The 21,726-nt window shown below is 36.1% G+C and overlaps 1 pseudogene; it reads right to left on the reverse strand.

Moving 5' to 3' along the window:
• Positions 1 to 10,244: 10,244 nt before the first annotated feature.
• LOC127227343 (olfactory receptor 14A2-like) lies at positions 10,245 to 14,096 on the reverse strand (annotated as a pseudogene).
• Positions 14,097 to 21,726: the final 7,630 nt, after the last annotated feature.

Here is a 21,726-nt window from a genome sequence, read left to right on the forward strand (position 1 = left end):
CCAGCACTTGGGAGACAGAGGCAATCAGATCTTTTGTGATTTCAAAGTACACCTGGTATGAAGAATGAATTCCAGGACAGATAAAAGTTACACAGAGAAACCCTGTCTCAAAAAATAAAAAAATAAAAGTAAAAGAAACACAGTAATAAATAAGCCAGGATGGAGAGAATCTGGATACTGTAGGGTGTTATATTGTCTTTGTATCTTTTGACTGCTGAGGAAATAACAACAACTGTTAAAACAAATGCTGCTGGATCAATTCAATTTATATATTTTAAAAATGCTTTGACTTCAAATTTTAAGTCTAAGGACAAGTTACTATACACACACACACACACACACACACACACACACACAACAATAAGGTTAACAAAAGAAAAACAAACAAACAAACAAACAAAGAAAATGACCTGACAAGTTTTATGTTGCTTGTTGTCTTTAAGCCATTTGTAGTGTAGTTTTGTTCAGGAAGGTATGGATCTATTTAGGTTCTTCTATATGTAGTCATTGAGCTATAGGACTAGAACTATTTGTTAAAGATGCTGTTATTTTCCAGTGTCTCTGCATTCTTAATAAAATAATGTCAATAGATGTGTTGCTGTGCCTGGAGTTTTGATTTTATTTTGTTGATCAATGTGTCTGTTTTATTCCAATCTTTTATATATGTCACTGGCATGTATGTATTGTAAGGAAAATAAAACCAGTGTATTCATTAGAGCAAATTCACATATGAACATCCAATGATTTTATTTATTTTTTCTTTTAATTTGAAGTAGATTTATTTTTTCATACAATTTATCTTGATTATGGTTTCTTTTCCCTCTTCCCCTCCCTGTTCCACACCACCTCCCCATCTGGATCCACTTCCTTTCTGTCTTTTATTAGAAAACAAACCAGCATATAAGAGATCACAATAGCATAAAACAAAAGATAAAATAAAAACAAACCAATCAAAACACGACAAGACAAACAGGAGAAAAAGTGGCTATTATCCTCTTCTTCCTCACAGCATTATTCCTCTTTCTCTCCTTATTACAAAGAGTCTGCCTCCCTTCTATTTTCATGTGTATTTTTTAATTTTGTGTTTTTAATATACATTCAACTTATGAGAAAAATGCAATATTTGTCAAATTTAGCTTAATGTGATGATATCCAGTTTACCTATTTTCATCCAAGGACATCATGTCCTTGCTTCATTTCTTCTGAACACTTCCCCATATCTGGCAATCACAATCTTTCCAAAAAAATTCATATTCCTGTGCCATATCTGTTTAAAGATGTCTTCAGTTAATACATATAAGACCCCATGTTGAGATCAAGAACAATTTACTCGAAAATGTAGTGTATGAAGGTATCCATGAATGAGGGACATTTGATACAGAAAGAGATACAGATAAAGCAAGAATCCCAAGAGGACTGGTACATGTAAGGAGTAAGATTTTTCTGCCTGCCGCCGTTCAGGTTCTGCTGCCGCGCCAGCCCCAATTAACACACTGAGACTCTGTATTTGATGTAATGCTGTTGGCCAGGTACTAGTTTCTTATCGGCTAGCTCTGTCTTAATTATTAACCCATTTCTCTGTATTTCCACGTGGTCTTACCAGGGAGAGGCTGCTGGCGGTTCTGCCTTCTCCAGACTCTCCATCTTGATTCCTCTTTCATTCTTCCTCTTTCCTCCCTGTCTCCTAGTACCTCCTATCTTCCTTTCCTATTGGCCAACAGTGCTTTATTCATTAACCAGTATGAGAAACACACATACAGAATGACATCTCCCATCAGGTACAGATGAGTCTCAAATGAGACAAAGGAGAAGTTAAGATTAGTTGAAAATATAACTATACAAATTAAGAAACATATGAAATTTTCTTTTATTTATATTTATTGAGTAGGTATAAAATGTAGAATTACCCTATAGAATCCCATCAATATTCAATTTGCTACATATAATCTGAAAAAGTCCAGTCACCATAGGTTGACAAGCCCTTTACGAAAGAAAGCTTTCTTCTCTTCAGTGTACAATCAAATAGGAACATAGTGATCTTCACAAACATCTGAGACCAAACAATGCCATTTGACAGGTTTAGTTCCAGTCATTTTTATGATCACCTGCAAGCATATTGTCATCCCTGTTTCAAAATTGTCATTTGTAAAGTAATTTTCTGAAATTTTCCTCAAATCTAATACTTGTTGTGGAAAGTAATGTACATTTGCACAGGAATCTAAAAAAAAAAAAAACCTTCAACATACCTTTATGACACCAAGTACCTGCAAGAAATAGAAATTCCAACATACTATAAATACAACTTTTCAGAAGTAATGGACACAGCTATTTACTTATATCTGAAGGAGTTTATATACTCATATTTTTATCTGCTCTTTAACTTCTTCCTTTTAGAAAATATACGAACACACGATATATTTACCCAGAATGTAACAGGCACTAGGCTCTATGAAGAAAAAACACAAAAATATTGACTATGTCAAAACCCCAAATTTACATATGAGTATATGTTTCTGTGCTTCCACAATTTTGTCGATTCTTTTTTTCCTTAAACACTAACTTAGAAACCTTTGTGATGGGCTTGCTCAAAGACACAGTGCCCTGATTGCTCTTCAGTGAATGATCTAATTCAAGTTCAGGGATGATTTAAAAAAAAAAAATAAGTAAGAGACTAAAAGTGCCTAAGGCAAAGGAAGGCTAGTCTTCCTATAAACTTCTGATCTACTGCTAGACCAATGGAATCGAATTGAAAACACTGATATTTACCTACACACTTATGAACACCTAATTCTTGACAAAGTAGGTAAAATTATATAGTGGAGAAAAAGAAAGCATCTCCAACAAATGGTGCTTGCATAACTGGATGCTGATGTGTAGAAGACTGCTAATAGATCCATATCTATTGCCATGCACAAAACTTAAGTGCAAATGGATCAAAGATGTCAACATAAATTTAGCCACACTGAACCTCTTAGAAGAGAAATTGGGAGGTACCCTGGAACAAATTGGTACAGGAGACTGATTCCTGACCATAACTTCTGTAGTAAAGACACTGAGATCAACAATTAATAAATCAGAGCCCCTGAAACTGAGAAGCTTCTGTAAGACAAAGGACACAATGGACAGGACCAAATCGCTGCCCATAGACTGGGAACATATCTTTACCAACCCCACATCTGACAAAGAGCTAATCTTCAAAATATACAAAGTATACAGTGGTTCTTGAAGATGCATGATAATTTCATAATGACAAACATGTTTATTATACCTCTACATATTCCTAAAGTCTTAGAAATTCTAATAAAGTTAAATGTCTGCTTTGCATGGTCTTGGAGAGATATGTTAGTTGTTAAAACTGGTACTGCTCATGCTGAGTTCTCAAGTTTGTTTCCCACCTCCCACATTATGAAATCTGCAACTGCTCATTACTCCATCTCCAATGTCTTCTTCTAGCTTCTACTCACTACCTATATATAGGCATAATTTAAAATAAAATCAATATTTTTTTCATGCATGACCCCATTGTCTTTGGAAACTCAGAGAAATCTCTTGCCTGGCCTTAACAAGATCAAAAATCAAATAATATACTTTATACAAGCAATGACACAGACCAAACATTCCTACTATAAGGGAGAATAACAAATGGAAACTAAGGAATAAACACATAAAAAGAAAACTAAAATCAAACATGGCAAACAATAAATCTATTAGATCTGTGTGTAGAATCTAGGGGTTATGATGGAATCATTTGTATTCTTATAGCCTTGAACAATCCCACTCACCCAGATTTCTAATTCATAGCTCATGATTTTATTCATGAAGCTGGCTCTATAATACACCTGTAGCTTTCCTTTTTAGACACATCATGCTCTTGGTATTGCCAACATCTTGAGGTTCACTATATCCTAAGATTTATTTTCTCAGTTTCCTTTCAAACCTTCTTATCAGGAAATCTATATTAACTAGTCACATGTTATAAGGCTGCTGTAGCTTCCTGAAACCTAGGTTTGAGTATCCATGCACTTGTCATTCTCCTGTAGTGCATTTGAATGAACTATTTGTGTATCACGCTTGTGGAACTGTGTAGTTGTACTGTCAACTAATATAGATCCTGGATCTTGGACCAAATTTTCAGTGGTCTATTTATGCCTTTAATGCTGAACCTGTGGAAGTATTTCCCAAAGTAAGAATTTTGCACTAGGGAACCACTGAAACATACTTAGTATAGAATATTTTCTGTCAAGATATTTACATACTAACAAGTTCATAGGTAGGGTTTTACTCTCAAAGAACCTTCCTTTTTTAAAATGTATAAAATGATATTTTTGATTACTTGAGCAAATAAAAGATATTTTGTCTATTTGTCAAGATCTACAACTTTAAATTTCATTAAAATCACTCCTCACTATTTGTAAGTTTTTCTTATCTTTCAGAAAGCACTCAACATAAGTTTTATTTTTAAAAGCTTTGAATAGTAACTTCACCACTGCCTGAATGCCTTGCTTGTGCTTCATTAAAGGTCCAATGCTGTAAAACTTAATCTAATACTGTTGAATTCAAACTGACTCAACATTTCAGGAAACAGGTAGGCTGCATGAATGTTTGTTGTCAGAGTACAACAAAATACTTTAACTCCAGCTTACAATGACAATAGAGCCAATATTTCCTATGGAGGCTCATGAGCCAAGTCTCCACTGTTTTCATTTTGTTAGGAATTCTAATTTATGAAGATTCCCCCAAAATGTCCCACTAATCTCTACATTTGTAGGCTCTGAATTCTCTTTTTCCCCCTGTTAATAAATTCTCCAATATTAAGAACCAAAAAAACACACAATCAGGTTAAACATAGCAAGAAAGCAAGTTTTTGATTCTATTTTTATTATTTGTTTATTTATTCATTATTGCTAGTTGCATTTCATGCTATCATGACAAAATACTTAAAACAAGGAAGGAATTGTATGGTGCCTCATTGTTTTCTCATATTGTCTGTCACATTGGGGAAGTAAGGTTGGTATATTTATGAGGTAAAGGGTCAAAACAGATCTGTGGTTAAGAAGCACATAGAGATAAATTCTCTCACTCTACTTAGTCCACATTTTAATTAGTATTGGACCCTATCCCACAGAATGGTGTTCCACAACAGATGGACGAGTCTACCCAGCTCTGTCAAACATCTATGAAAATGTTTTTGTCTGAGGTGGCCTGTAAGTCACTAGCCAAAAAAAAAAAAAAAAATCTGTACTACTATTTATTTATTTTCATCATAATAATCTGAAGATTATGTAGACTATGACATTAATGTATTCAAATATTTGGTAATAAAGTAACACAAGATGCCTTGATAAATGTACAACCACTGAAGTTAGTTAGCATAAGAAACAAAATTAATTATAATATTCTTTCATTGTTTGGTTATTTGGGACTTATTATTTAAAAGTGCTAGTTAAAATACTCAGCCACACTAATTCTAAATTTTGTTGCTGTCACAAAGGCAAGAGTAGGACTCTCACCCCATTTTAATATAATAAATTTGCCTTAGCATGTGCTGCTATTGTTACCACACAAGTAAGCTGATTTACAGATGTTTCCACCAAGCATAACAATAAAGAATATCCTATAAATTTTTAATAAATAAATAAGTAATTATCTATGTTCTCCAACAACAATTTTAGCTTCAGTATATAATGAATTCTTGTAGAAAGATTAGTCATATGGGAAGAAGAGCATTTTACTGGCACAGTCCTTGATGAACATAGTATTAAAATACCATTTGATAAGTTAGGGTTATACTCATAGATTTGTGCATTTCTCAAGTATAATCATATATTTTTTATTAATATGAGAACATTTCTTAAAATTCCAGGTCAGAGAGTGAAGAATACAATTTAAGAAAAAAAAAAAATCTGGTGACTGGTTGGTGCTCCATGTGACTTTTTACTTAGCACCAGTAAAATCTCAAAGATTTGAACTAAGGTCTAATTTTTTAAACCTCTTGTGTATTAACATAACTTTATATATGATTATATAAAATGTGCAATTAATTCATGTATAATGCTGTTTATATTTGAAATAATCCTTCAATATAAAATACTTTAATTTATTTTTTACACATGTTAATTTATTTTTTCTAATTTTTATTTTACATATTGATCCCAGTTCCCACTCCCTCCATCCTTCCCTCCATCCCTCTGTCTTTCCCTCTCTCCCATTCTCTCATGCCCCCTAACCACCCTCCCCTTCTATTCCCCCACAGTTCACATGTAGGGTGATACCTTACAGGAGGGGTCATCTAAATCTATCAAGTCATTTGGAGTAGGGACTAGCACTTCTCTCCTGTCTCTAGGTTAGGGGAGTATCTCTCCATGGGAGATGTGACCCAAAAATCCTTTTGTGCACCAGGAATACATCCTGATTAAACTGTCTTTGGTCCATTAGACTGTTCAGGCCTTCTATCTGAGACCCATGTTCAGGGGTACTGACTCAGTCCCAAAATAGATTCCCAGCTATCAGTCTGGAGGCCCATTAGCTCCTCCTTGTTCAAGTCAGCTATGTCTGTGTGTTTCTATACCCTGGTCTTGTCCTCCATCTCTGCATCTGGATTCTAGTTCGGCTACTGTTTAGTTGTGGATGTTTTCTTCTGTTTCCATCAGCTACTAGATGAAGTTTCCATGATGGTAGAAAAGTTAGTCATCAATCTCATTATCAGAGAAGGGCATTAATAGTAGCATTTGCACTGTTGCTCAAATTGTTAGTAGGGGTCAGTCTTGTAGATCTCTGGAAATTTCTCTAGAGTCAGTTTTCTCTTCAAAAGTATAATGGCTCCTTCTTTTATGGTCTCTCTCTCTCTCTCTTTCTCTCTCTCTCTCTCTCTGTCCTCTTGTCTATTCCTCCCCTGACTCAATCTTCCTAGTCCTTCATGCTTTCCTCTCCTCCCTTTCTCTTTTTTCTAGTTCCCTCTTCATTCACTGCTCCTTCCCACTCCACATGTGCTCTGGAGTTATTGTCCCTTTCCCCTTTTGTAAGGGACTTTATATGAATCTCTTAGAATCCTCCTTGTATCCTAGTTTAACTGACAGTATGAATTATAGGCTGGTGATCCTTTGCTCTATGTCTAAAATCCATATATGAGTGAGTACATACCATGTTCCTCTTTGTGTGACTGGATTACCTAATTCAGGATGGTTTCTTCAAGTTCCATCCACTTGCCTGTGAATTTAGAATATGTTAACTCTTAAAAATTCTAAGTATATTATGGTCTAGAATTCCCATTTTCAAATACTTCCCCATGTTTCAGATATTAAAATTAGAAAAACTTATTATTAATCTAATAATTATATCTTGTTTCTCATCATGTTCAAGTTCTTCTTCATATATACCACTAAATATATTTTATTCCACACTTACTTCTAGAATTGAATGGCATATGTGGAGGTTAGGTTTGATGGATAACAGCTATGTTCTACTTGGCTTTTGTACCTTGAAATAAGTCAGTAGTTTTTCAGTCTATGTTTTCATCCAGAGCATTGGAAACATAGAGAAACTTAAGATATATTCTTTCATTTGTAATAATCTGAACATTAGTCACAATGCATTTATATTTACATTCCTGGTATATATGATATAGAAGAATCATCTTCACAATCCCTCCACATTACTTTGTCTTTACTCATTTAGTGGGTCATGATCCATATTCACTTTATTTTAGTTTTGTGCCATTTGTGGCCTCTGGGAGCAGATGTTTGTGTGAATATGTACTTATAAGTGATTCTTACCATCTGCAGATGAAAGAAAAAAATAAAGGGAGAGAGAATAAGTGAACATATGCAAAGGAAGTAGGGGGGAACAGAAGGGAAATAAAATATTTGTATATGAACATGTCATCATGAAATACAAACTAAAGAAAATTTTACCTTAACAATTTCACTTAAGCCTTCATTGTTGCTATTCACCCACCAATTTGATATGGGTTTTATATGTAAATCATGCTCTGAATTTATATATATATATATATATATATATATATATATATATATGTTTTGATATAAATTGTTTCTTAGGGTTTGTTTATAAAGTATCACTCACAGGCTCATATGTTTTGACACATTTTGTTCTAAACCTTTAAGAACATATTTTTTTACAAATTAAAACAAAACTGTTTCTTCAAAGTAAAAGTTATAAAACTATCATTAGTGAGAAATGTATAAATTTAAGTCTTGGTCCAGATCTTTGTACTATTTGCGTGAAAAATGTTGGCGTATTAGGGATATGCTACAATAAGGACCATGCAAATCTAGGCAGCCTGACCAACCATCCTGGGTAATGGTGACATGCTGGCCTGGGTTTAATCCAAGGACCATGTCTGGGTCCATAGTACTATAGAGTCCAGGATCTGTATTGATGTCCCTGGCCCACATTGCCACTAAGGGCCACATGAATGCCAAGTGTCTGGTGTACAACCTGAGATCACATTCGTATCTGAGAGCTATGCTTCCACCAGGTTCAGTCAGATTTGGGTGGCCAGTGCTGTAAACAGTGATCATGAAATTGTCTGGACCAGAGCTTCAGCCAAGGGTCATATCTGGGTTCATGATATTGTCCCAGCTAGGAGCTGGATTGAAGCCTGTGTCTCTGAAGACCATCAAAGTATGTGCCAATGTCATTTATATCAGAGACAGTAGTAAAACTGTAAGTCAAGTTATTTGCTATAATTATAGGTTGCATCATCTCTTTACAGTGTCTGATAGAAAGCACTAGACTTCCCAGAGTAAGAAGTTGATATTTACTCAATTGTAGACATTAGACAAAAGAACACATATAAATCACACTGATACAGAATAATCAATTATCTTTCCATAAATATTGTTTACACACCTTTTGATGTTGTATTATAGACTGGGGTAAATCTCAAGCCATTGGACTAAATTTGTTGCTTTTGCTGCTACTATACTGCCTCACAACTAGGTAGAGTTTATAGAAACCAAGTGGTTATATTTCTCAAGAGTTAATTTGCTTTCTATGCTATGATCACATATAACCATCTAAAACATATTCTCTATATGAAACATTATGAAAAATATAAAATTATTTCAGATGTTTACTAATTTCTTTCAAAGGATATAATTTTTAAAACTTGGTCAGAAGAGATGGCTCAACCACTAAAGGGTGGGCTCAAAAACAAAACAATACATTAAAACGAGCTTCCGTGGAAAGGCTACCATAAATGCCCTTCCTGGATAGTGAGATCAACAACTAACTTATCCATGGAGCCCTCAACTAATGCCTGTTGGAAACAGGAGCAAACACCCATACCTAAACACTGAGTCGAAGTAGAACCCAGATGCAGATGGAGATGACAAGACCAGGAGGCAGAAACACATACAGACAGCTTACTTGAACAAGGAGGAGCTAATGGGCCACCAGACTGATAGCTGGGAAGCCAGCATGGGACTGACTCAGGCCCCCCTGAATATGGGTCTCAGCCAGAAGGACTGAGCAGTCTAAGGTACCTCAGACAGTGGAGCCAGGATATATCCCTGGTGCACAAAAGGACTTTGCAAACACATCCCCCATGGAGGGATAACTGCCTTAATCTAGAGACAGGAGAGAAGCCCTAGTCCCTACTCCACATGACCTGTCAGATCTACATGACACCAACTGGATGGCATTCCCCTACATATGGAATTGGGGTGGGGGGATGGGAGGGGAGGGTGGTTAGAGTGCATGTGAGAGAGCAGAGAGGGTAAAAGGGTGGGAAGGAGGAAGGGAGGAAGGGAGGGAGGAAGGGATGGAGGCAGGGAGGGAGAGGGAACTGGGATCAACATGTAAAATAATAAATTAAATAAAAAAAAAATGCTTTGACTCCAAAACTTAAGTTGAAGGACAAGTTACTGGGGAAAAGGATTTCTATTTTTGTTTCCACAGAAAATGAAAAGATGTGGATTCCTTCCAGACTAATGTGGTTTGATCACGCCAGACCACCTGAAACAGAGTACCAGGTGATCCTACATTCAAAACAGCTGGACAAAGCAGCCTTACAGACTACAGCCAGGATTTCTGAATCTTCTTCGAATCCCCCATGACAGTGCTCCTTACCACCAGGAAGTAGTTTGGAAAGAACGACGCCCAAATTCCCAAATATTGTCTATAAATGTTTGTTTTCATTTAAATGGACTTGGTTATATAAAATAAATAAAACAAACAAACAAACAAAAATTCCCAGTAAACTGTGATGAATTTTGTCACTCTCAAACACTTTGAAGAATCCTGTAAAAGAAATTTCTCCAGTAGAAATTTTGAAGTAACCTTTCAGAGCACTATGAACATCAGTGTTTATCAGCCTGTAAATTACATGATTAAGTGCTGTAGATAACACATAGTGCAGCATGGAAAACAACCTGTCTATAAATGATGTTGTATTTGAAGGTGACTACAGGTAGGCAAATAAAGCTGTAGCAGTGAAAACAATGAGGTAGAGGAGACAGGTGGCAAATTCTTTGGACCGATCTTTAGTAGTAGGAATCTTCAGTACAGTGAAGAAAATGTAAAAGAGATTACAATACAGATAAAACAAAACATACCTAGAAATAGACCAATACCAAGACTTGTGTAAATGACTGTAAATTATTCAGAGCACGAAATCCTTAGCAATGAGGGAACATTACAGAAAATCTATGGGATTACATTAGAACCACATAAATGTATGGAAAATATGGCAGCAGTGTACATGACTTCAAAGAGTAATGAAGTGCTCCAAGATACACTCATCATCGGCATACAGGTGACAGTATTCATAATGGCATCATCGTGCAGGGGACTGCAATTAACAACATAACGGTCATAGGATGTGACAGTTGGGACAAATATTTCTCATCCAAAGGAGGTCATGAAAAATACCTTACTTGCACATCCAAGAGTAGAAATGGATTTATTGTGAGTTAGACTATTGACAAAGAAATTTGGGATTATGACAGATACTAGAAAGATGTCCAAGAGGGACAAGTTCTTCAGGAAGAAGTACATGGGTGATTGGAGTTTCTGATCCAGGGTGATAAAACTGATGGTTTTTGTGCAGATAAGATATTCCTAATTTCCTGTGGCTTTCTAAAGCCAGGATCAAATCACAATGTCACAGAATTTCCTTAAAAGCATTCCAACAAAATATCCCTTCATTTTCATGAATATTATTTTTTATCCCTAAATACTTGGCAGTCTTACATTCTGAAAAATTACATTGCTCATGTGCTTAAAGAAAGGTTTGAACTATCTCATGTCATTTACATGCACATTTTGATTTATTATGGGACACTTGACCACATAATGGAATATCTCACAAAAATGGATGAATCTTCCCACCTTTGCCAACTCTATGAAAGTGTACTCAGAAGATTCTTTGTTTGGTGATTCTCAATCTTGTAGGTCTCTAACCAACAATACAGTCACATCTATTCTTAGTGGGTTTTGACTCAGAAGTTATAGGTAAAGACCATAATATTAATGTATATATGTATTTGATAGTATAGAATAAGAGGATGCCATGAGAAAATCAGTCATGAAAACCTTTGCCATGAAAAGTAAATTAATGATAAACTTTATTCACTGTGCAGTCATTTAGTTCCTAATTAATTTCAAAAAGTGATGTATGTAAACATTTTAGCTATCTTCTTCAAAGACAAGTTTAACTTCATCAAATAGTAATTTTTTTCTAGTAAGAAAGTCTATAAGTCCTACAGGAGAGCCTTTCATTAGAATGCTCTTAAATGAACTTAATATTAAAATGACCAATATTGACTTACAGTAACATGCATAGATTGATGTATCTCTCAGCAATAACCAAAGCTGCTTATAGTTACAATAAAATGTGATTAACATATACAAACAAAACCTGTTAAGCTGAAAAGAATAAGAGTCTACAGAATTCATGGTACAAAAGTGAGCATATACACTGCACACCTAGTCAGCAATGATCAAGATCATTGCTAAAGGCGGGTAGAAAGAGGGCAAAATTGGCATTTCTTTCTCCATCCCACTTGCCAGGTCTTGTTTCTTCCTACAACTTCTCTATGTCTCTCCCTCTTTCTCCCCCTCCATTACTCAGTTTCTGACTTTCCCTCACTCTCTATCTCTCATTGTATTTCTGTATATGGATGTGTGTTATTACTAAATGATAGACTAATAAAAAGGCTATAGGGGCATCTTATTCATCCTGGAGGAGGCAAAAATAAGCACATACAAATATTTCTACTAAACAACAAAGCACTTCAGATGACATGTTTCTGGGCATTCATTCTTGGTTTAGAGTTTTCTTTTTCAGTTGATTGCTTCAGTTTAAGGGCTTTTAACAAAATTCATTGACAAGTATCTGGGCAAAAATCTCTATAAATGGTACTTTGGAAATCATGACTCTAATTCAACATAAGGATGCATCATATATGGAAAATTTCACAAAAGAACTGCCTGTGAGTACAAAAAGAATATTTTATAGAGAGGTAAATTTCAAGATACTTGTCTAGCTATTATGACTCTCAGGATAGTGAAGTACAAAAAGAAGAAAAAAAGAATAGTGAATATATCACTGTTAAATTACATTGCTTTTAATAACTTTTCCAATTTCTTCTATATACATAATATTTAAAAAATATTTATACTGTGTATTTTATTACTTGGTGATAGAAATTTAAAATTTATACCTTAGAACAATTCAGATTCTTCATGTGCCTAGAAAGCTGGTACTTTTCAGATATATTTAGGAAGATTTTTCCAGGAGGTCATCTTGATTTAGTTTTTTGGTTTACTTGTTTTTGTTTTGTTGTTGCTGCTGTTTGTTATTCAGATACTCTAGAGGTCAATTTATCAGCAGAACAACTGAAAGTAAAATAGAACATAGGGCACAATGATATTCCTTTAAAATCATAACATTATTTTTGCATCTTCAATATAACAAGAAAACTCAAAAGTACTAAGCTAAACTGTTGAATATCTTAGTATAAGAATGCAAATATATGCAGTAATAATTTGAAACCTTGTATAATGCAATCATGACTAATATATCTTTATAATTCACTTAGCTACTCCCTTGGAGTTACCAAAATGGTATCCTTTTGGATAGCCCTATTAGGAATACATGACTTAAGACAATTAGTTTTGTAAAAATTGATGCTTACTATAGAAGACAATAATCAGTTCCTAGAAAATATACTAATATAAACCATAAAACACATGCTCATATTTCCCCAGAATTAGTTGCGTGGTTCATAGAGTTGGAGAAAACACATTAGTTATAATCAAATATTATAAAATACAAAAATAGGGAACTTTGATTAAAAACTCCTATCATAGCACCTGTAGTAATTGCTTTTATCAAGATTGTGGTGAAATTGCATCTTCAAGAAATGGAGGTTGGTGTGTAGAAGACTGCAGATAGATCAATTTATATTGCCACATACAAAACTACCAAATGGATGAAATACCTCAACATATATCAAGCCACACTGAACCTCTTAGAAGAGAAAGTAGAAGGTACCCTTGACTAAATTGGTACATGAGACCACTTCATGAGCATGACACCAGTAGCACAGACACAGATCAGCAACTAATGAATGGCACCTCCTTAAACTGGCAAGCTTCTGTAAGGCAAAGGACACAGTTAAAAAGAAAATATGGCAGGTCACAGGATGGGAAAAGATCTTCACCAACCCCATATCTGACAGAGGTCAAATCTCCAAAACATACAAAGAACTTAAGAAGATAGTCACCAGAACACCAAATAATCCAATTAAAAAGTGAGTAAAGAACTAAATAGAGAATTCTCAATAGAGGAATACAAAATGGGTGAAAGACACTTAAGAAATTGCTCAGCATCATTAGAATTAGGGAAATACAAATCAATGCAATTCTGAGATACCATCTTACTCCTGTCAGAATGGCTAAAATCAGAAACACCAATGACAGTTTATGGTGGAGAGGATGTGGACAGATGGGAACACTCCTCCACTGCTGGTGGGAGGCAAAACTTGTAAGGCCACGTAGGAAATCAGTAGGGCTGTTCCTCAGGAAAATGAGAATCAGTATACTACAAGATCCAGTAATTCCACTCTTAGGTATATACCCCAAAAGATGCACATACATACAACAAGGACATCTGTTTAACTATGTTTATAGCAGCATTATTTGTAATAACCAGATTCTAGAAGCAATCTAGACGCCCCTCAACTAAAGAATGGATAATGAAAATATGGAACATTTATATAATGATGTACTACTCAGCAGAAAAACACAATAGAATCATGCAATTTTCAGGCAAAGAATGGAACTAGAAGAAATAATCCCAAGGGAGGTAACCTAGTCATAAAAAAAAAAAAAAAAAAAAAAAACAAAACAAAACAAAAAAAAACAAAAAACATGGTATGTTCTCACTCATATATGGATTTTAGAAATAAACCAAAGGATCACCAGCCTACAGTTCCAATAAATCATAGAACTAACGGAATTTGATCCTTGGCCTTGCTGGGCCCACTGATTGTGATGAGTGTTTGGTCAGAGCTCAGGTCAAACACTCCCTCTCCTTGGAATTTCCTGGGTGAGCTTTGTTCATACTGGATCCACTTTTCCACAAGAGACCAACTGAGACTCCATCTGACATTTGGGCCCCTTTGCCTGGCTTGTCCTGAGAGCTTGAGATCATCTGAAGCCTGCCTTCCTCACATCATTGGCCCTGCTGTGGCCTATGCTTGAGAAACCTCTAAGAGAGCTCACATCATCCAGAGTTACAGACGTATAACTCCTGACCCACATATACCCACTAGGAGAGCAGGGTAAAGACAGAGACTCCACATAAATCCACCCACACTGAACCAAAGAGTTGGAGAGAAATTGGGAGTTACCCTTGAACACATTGGTACAGGATACTGATTCCTGAATATAACACCAGTAGCAGACACTGAGATCAACAATTAATAAATGGGCCCTCCTTAAACTGACAATCTACTGTAAGGCAAAAGACACACTCAACAAGACAAAACAGCAACCCACAGAATAGGAAAAGATCTTCACCAACCCAACATCTGACACAGGGCTAATCTAAAAAAACAAATATATATATATATATATATATATATATATGTATGTATGTATTATATATATATATATATATATATATATATATATATATATAAAGAAACTAGTCACAAAAAGACCTAAATCGAATTAAAAAGTGAGATATAGAGTTGAATAGAGAATTCCCAATAGAGGAATCCAAAATGGCTGAAAGACACTTAAGAAAGTGCTCAACATTCTTAGTCATCAGGGCAATGCAAATCAAGGCAACTGTGCGATAACATCTTACTCCTGTCAGAATGGATAAAATCAGAAACACTGTAGACAGTTTATGCTGGAGAGGATATGTAGAGCGGGGAACACTCCTCTACTGCTGATGGGAGTACAAACTTATACAGCCATTTTGGAGATCAGTATGGTGTTTCCTTAGGAAAATGGGAATCAGTCTAGCACAGGATCCCACAATTACACTCTTAGGCATATACCCAAAAGATCACCATCATGCAACAAAGACATCTGTTCAATTATGTTCATAGCAGCAGTATTTGTAATAGCTAGAACCTGAAAACAACCTAGATGTATTAGGAACTAGCAGCCAGCTGACCTCCACCCCCTATGATGGGCAGGATACTCATGGCCATGTCATGGCTAAGTCAGCCTTTCCTGGTGGCTCAAGCTTTACCTGGCTGCCAGAGGACTCAGTTACGCATGTGCTAGCCCACCTTTTAAAGCAAGCGTGCTAAGCATGCTTCTCTCTCTTGCCCTCTCTTGCTCCCTCTCTTGCTCTCCCTCTCTTGCTCTCCCTCTCTCTCTCTCCTGCTTTCGGTTGGCCACCAGCTACGCCCTCTTTCTCTCCCTTCTCTCAATAAACTCCACGTGGGCGCTGAGTCTCGTGTTTGTGTTTCTTAGGCATAAGCTTCAGCAAAAGAACAACAAGATGCCTCACAACTAAATAATGGATAAAGAAAATGTGGTCCATTTACACAATGGAGAACTACTCAGCAGAAAAAAACAAAAACAAACAAACAGAATCTTGAAATTTGAAGGCAAATGGATGGAAGTATGGAAGTAGAATAAACCATCCTGAGTGATGTAACACAGTCACAAAAAGACAAACATAGTATGTACTCACTCATATATGGATTTTAGACACACAGCAAAGGATCCCCAACCTACAATTCATTCACACCACCAGAGAAGCTTGGAAACAAGGAGGACCTTAATAGAGAAACACATGGTCCCCCACAGAAGTTGAAAGGGACAAGATCACCTAAGCATATTGGAAGCAGGTGTAGGGGCAGTGAGTGGAGAGGGAGTGAAGAGGAAGAAAAGGGCAGGAGAGGAGAACATGAGGGAGCAGGAAGGTTGAGTTGGCGGCAAATAGAGGAGAGCAAGAAATATGATACCATAATAGAGGGATTATTTATAGGTTTGAAAAGACAACAAACTCTAGAGATATTTCCAGAGACCTACAAGGATGATCCCAACTAACAATCTGAGCAAAAGTGGAGAGGATACCTTAAATGCCCTTCTCTGATAATGAGATTGATAACGTATACGCCATCCTAGAACCCTCATCCAGTAGCTGATGGAAACAGTAGCAGACACCCACTGCTAAACACTGAGCCAAACACCTGGAAGCCAGTTGCAGAAAGGGAGGAGTGATGAACAAAAGGGTCAAAACCAAGCTATAGAAACCTACAGAGACAACTGAACTGAACAAAGGGGAGCTCATGGACCTCAGTCTATTAGCTGGGAAACCAGCATTGGACTGACCCAGACCCCCTGAATGTGAGTCTCAGTTAGAAAGCCTGTTCACTCTACAGGACCTCTGACAGTGGAACCAGGATGTATCCCTGGTGCATGCATGGACTTTTTGAGCACATTCCTCATGTAGGTATATTCCCTTAACCTAGAGACTGGAGGGAGGATCTAGTCCCTACTGCAAATGACTTGACACATTTTGATGATCACTTCTGGAAGGCCTCATCCTCTCTGTGGAGTGTGTGGAGAATGAGATGGAAGTGGGGTTCTGAGGTCATATAAGGATGGGAGGGAGAGGGAACTGGGATCAATATTAAAATAAGAAAAGAAAAAAAAACTAACTGAAGTTATGACCTATGTCTGTTTAACTGACATCTATAGAACATTCCATCCAAATACAAAAGTATATACCTTCTTCTACTATAAGAGTTCCCTGGTAGAGGTTTCAGATCACTTATGCAAACTAACATATATATCATCTGCAAAGAGTGAATGTTTTACTTACTCCTTCAAATTTGATCTCCTTGTGTTGCCTTATTGCTTGAGGTAGAACTTCAAGTACAATATTGAAGACATATGGACAGCCTTGTGCTGGTCCTCGTTTTAGCAGAATCACATTGAATTTCTCTCCATTTAGTTTGATGTTGGCTGCTGTTTACTGTATATTGCTTTTATTATGTTTTTGGTATGTTCCTGTTATCCCTGATCTCTCCTTTTTCATTAAGGGGCATTGAATTTTGTGGAAGGCTTTTTCAGCATCTAGTGAGATGATCATATGTTTTTCTGCATCTAATGAGATGTTCACAGCTGATAAACACCTTTACTGAAGTGACAGGATACAAGATTAACTCAAAAAAAAAAAATGTAGCACTATTGTATACATAAAGAAACCAGAAAATATCACCCTTGACAATAGTAACAACATGAAATATCTCGGGGTAATGCTATTCAAACAAGTGAAAGATCTGTATAGCAAGAGCTTTGAGTCTTTAAAGAAAGAAATTAAAGAAGGTACCAGAAAATGTAAAGATCTTCCATGTTCTTGGAAAGGAGGATCAACATGGTAAAAATGGCAATCCTGCAGTCCTAGGATAACATTTTATTTATTTTTTATTTTTTTATAATTTTTTTATTTAATTTTATATAACAAAGTCCAATTAAATGAAAACAAATATTTATACACAATATTTGGGAATTTGGGCATCGTTCTTTCCGAACTACTTCCTGTTGGTAAGGGGCACTGTCTTGGGGGATTCGAAGAAGATTCAGATATCCTAGCTGTAGTCTGTAGGGCTGTTTTGTCCAGCTGGTTTGAATGTAGGATCAGCTTGTACTCTGTTTCAGGCGGTCTGGCGTGATCAAACCACATTAGTCTGGAAGGAATCCACATCTTTCTAGGATAATATTTTATATGATCATTTTTAATTTAAATTTGAAAGGAGCTTGTTTTACATGTCAATCCCAGTTCTCTCATCATTGCCTCCTCTCCTGTCTTCCCACCATCTCCCATCCCATCACCTTTCTGCTCTTCTTCTATCTTTCCTAGTAAACCTTTTAATTAAAGATATTTTCTTAATTCTTGAATGTTGCTACTCAGGGAACAATTTGACATGGGTTAGCATAATCCATAACAGGAGTTCATACGGACTGTGTGACTGCAATTAACTCTTAATGTTTGCTTGTGTTGTCTGGCACTTACTGACAGACAAGACAAAATGAAACCAATGAAACCAAAAAGACAGAAATTATTTTGCTAGAACCCCAATCTAGGATCAAACTTTTTTCAAGGATATATTTTTAAGCATTCTTCTTAGTAACAAAGCAACAAGAATCTTATTCAAGACCATAGATATTGAAGTAGGATGCTGAATGGAATGTCAGACTACTTTCTAGGTCATGAGAGTCATCCATTGTTAACCAGATGAATTATTGGCACTGTCACTCTGCAGTGCTACTCAACCACCTTAAATCAAGGATGGAGTCAGTGATTACATAACCAGGATTAGCCATAGAGTTGTTAGAGGACTGAGGAAGTTGGTGAGAGAGAGACAGGAAGAAGGAGAGGCAAAGGGAGACTTCCAGTGTTTTGCAATGGGAAAACATGGAGAGAAACATCAACAAATTAACCCTTCAGGGTTTCCTTGATGTATTATATATTTTACCTCAAATCCTGGCTCCTAAGTTTGTATTAATTCTAATACTATTTAGGTAATAAATATTTCTGGTATCCAACATTTGGCATTATGAAACCAGGCCAGGGCAGTGAATCAGCCACCTCTGCATGACTGTTGTTGCTGTTGTGTCTGTCTCACTACAGGCCCTCTTTGCAAGTCTGGGTTTATCCATTCCACTCTTTCTATAGCAACCTCCAGCTGCTGCCTGCACCTCACCCCAAATGCCTCTGGGTAATTTCCTCACTACAGGCTATGCCCTTACTTCACACTCTCTAAACCTCCTCTTTGGTGGTGCATCAACTAAGGCCAGTTTTATCACCTTGACACCCACACATACCTGCTAGGGCATCTATTGTGGCTTCCATTGCCACAGCCATACACCCTCAGCCACTAGCTATGTGCAAACAGCTAAAGGTGCCCTCCGCCCAGCCCTGGTAACAGAGCAGCAATCTGCTGCATCCCCAGCCCCTGCAGTGCCAGTCTGTCTGTAGTCATTCTGACCACACCACAGTGCAGCTGTGCCACCCCCCAAGAACTCTTCCATTACTGGAGTCTCTGCTATGAACAAACTGAAAAGTCCTCAGAACTTGTGTGATACATCTGAATTCATTAAAGAAAAATTGGGTTAAACACAAGTGGGGGCAATCTTTCCCATGCTAAAAGTTGGGAATATTACAATGCAGAGAGTTAGGGCCTTGTTTAGTGCTACTATGGATGGCTTGCAAATGGAAAATATAAATGAAAGGATAAACCACTTAGCTGGTATTCATACAATAGCTATCAGTTTGGTAACTCATATTTTATCTAAGAAATGATTCGGTTTTTTTTGTTTGTTTGTTTGTTTGTTTGTTTTCTTTTTGTTTTTTGGGGGGTTGTTTGTTTGTTTGTTTTGGGTTTTTTTTTGTTGTTGATGTTTCTTTTTTTAAGACAGGGTTTCTCTGTGGTTTTGGAGGCTGTCCTGGAACTAGCTCTTGTAGACCAGGCTGGTCTCGAACTCACAGAGATCCGCCTGCCTCTGCCTCCTGAGTGCTGGGATTAAAGGGTTTCGCTACCACCACCCGACTTAAATGGTTTTATAACCATGGCAAATATGAAAATTTGACTGCTAAGGCAGAAACCTAAAAGCTTACTTCTGATAAGACACAGTCCTTAGGGAGTCTTGCTAATGAAAAATAAGAAAAATATTCAAACACAGAGATGAATTAAGAGCAAATCTACTCAACCATTGTATTATGAAATTGGTTAGGAGTGGCCAAATATTAGTAGAAAACCAATTTTTTGTTTAACCAGTTACCATATAAGAATGATCAGAAGATGATAAACATCTCCAAGGCTTTGCACAAATTGACTGGAACCTGTAAAATTTTTAGATTTGAAGATATTTAAAGAAGCAGTTGTTTCATATGTAAAGAGATGTTAAATTCATGGGCAATGCAGAATGGAATTATTCCATAAGACTGGAAAGGTTTAGCTTCAGTAATATTGGAAGCTGACACTCAGGTACAATGAAAAACATGGTGGAATGAGGAAATTAGAATCATATAACAGCAAGGTAGGACTAGAAATATGGAAATTTCCCAAGTCAAATTCTTCATGAAGGCAAGTTTGCTGATTTGCACAGATAGTCTGTATTTGTTTACAACATAGTGGCACTCTCTTATTGCAGCTTTGAGTACTTGGAACAAGGTTGAGGAATCAGGAAAGAAGACTAAGTGATTTATTTAAATTATACAAGACTCAAAAGAAGCCATTTTTTTACTCTTTTTTGTTTGTTTACAAAAAAAAATTGACTTCAGGTGTAAATAGAATGACTTGAGATCCAGAAGTTAGACTGTTGTACATAAACAAGGTATAAGAGGTAATGCTCTTTCAAGGGTACCTTGAACAGCCCTACCTCTAAAGTGGCTAAGTGAAAAATCTGTGTGGATAGAAAAATGGCCTTTGACATCAGAAATGGGTTAGGCACTAGAAGATCTGGAGTAGATAGATAATCAACATATTGAAGAATGGACAAATCATTGAAATTCTCCTAGATTTGTCATTTAAAAAGAAATCTTAAAAATAGTGAATAGTAACAGATCTAAGATCTATTTTAAAGGTGATTCAGCCAATGGTCGCTTTATATCCCAGAGTTCCCCTGACTTCTATACTTACTAAAGGATTGTCCATTATAGTGATTGACTTAAAACATTGCTTTTTTTTACTATGACTTTACATGAACATGATAGAGAAACATTTGCATTCTTCATGTCTACCAACAATAATTTTCAGCCTTTTAAAATGTATCAATGGAAAATTCTTCCACAAAGAATATTAAACAGTCCCACTCAGTGTCAATATTTTGTATATCAGCCACAGGAAATAATTTCTAAATATTTTCCTCAGTCTACAATTTACCATTATATTGATGATGTCTTACTTATTCAGACTCAGATACATTAGATACTTACTGATTCAGAGTCAGATTCATTAGAAAAACCGGTGGAAGATGTAAAGAAAAGTTTGCCATGCTAGGGACTATAAATTGCTCCTGAAAAAATATACAAATTACCTAAGATATAAGATATGTTCACAGAAAATTTACCACAGTAAGTACAAATCATAAGAGATCAATTGTGAATGCTAATGAATTTGAAAAATTTCTGGGAGACATTAACTGGCTATGGCCCACAATTAGATTACCAATTCACAAGGAGATAAGAACTTAAAAGTCCAAGAAAATTATCAGCTGAGACCA

The sequence above is a fragment of the Phodopus roborovskii genome, unplaced genomic scaffold (assembly GCF_943737965.1).
Source record: "Phodopus roborovskii unplaced genomic scaffold, PHOROB, whole genome shotgun sequence".
Lineage (NCBI taxonomy): Eukaryota > Metazoa > Chordata > Mammalia > Rodentia > Cricetidae > Phodopus > Phodopus roborovskii.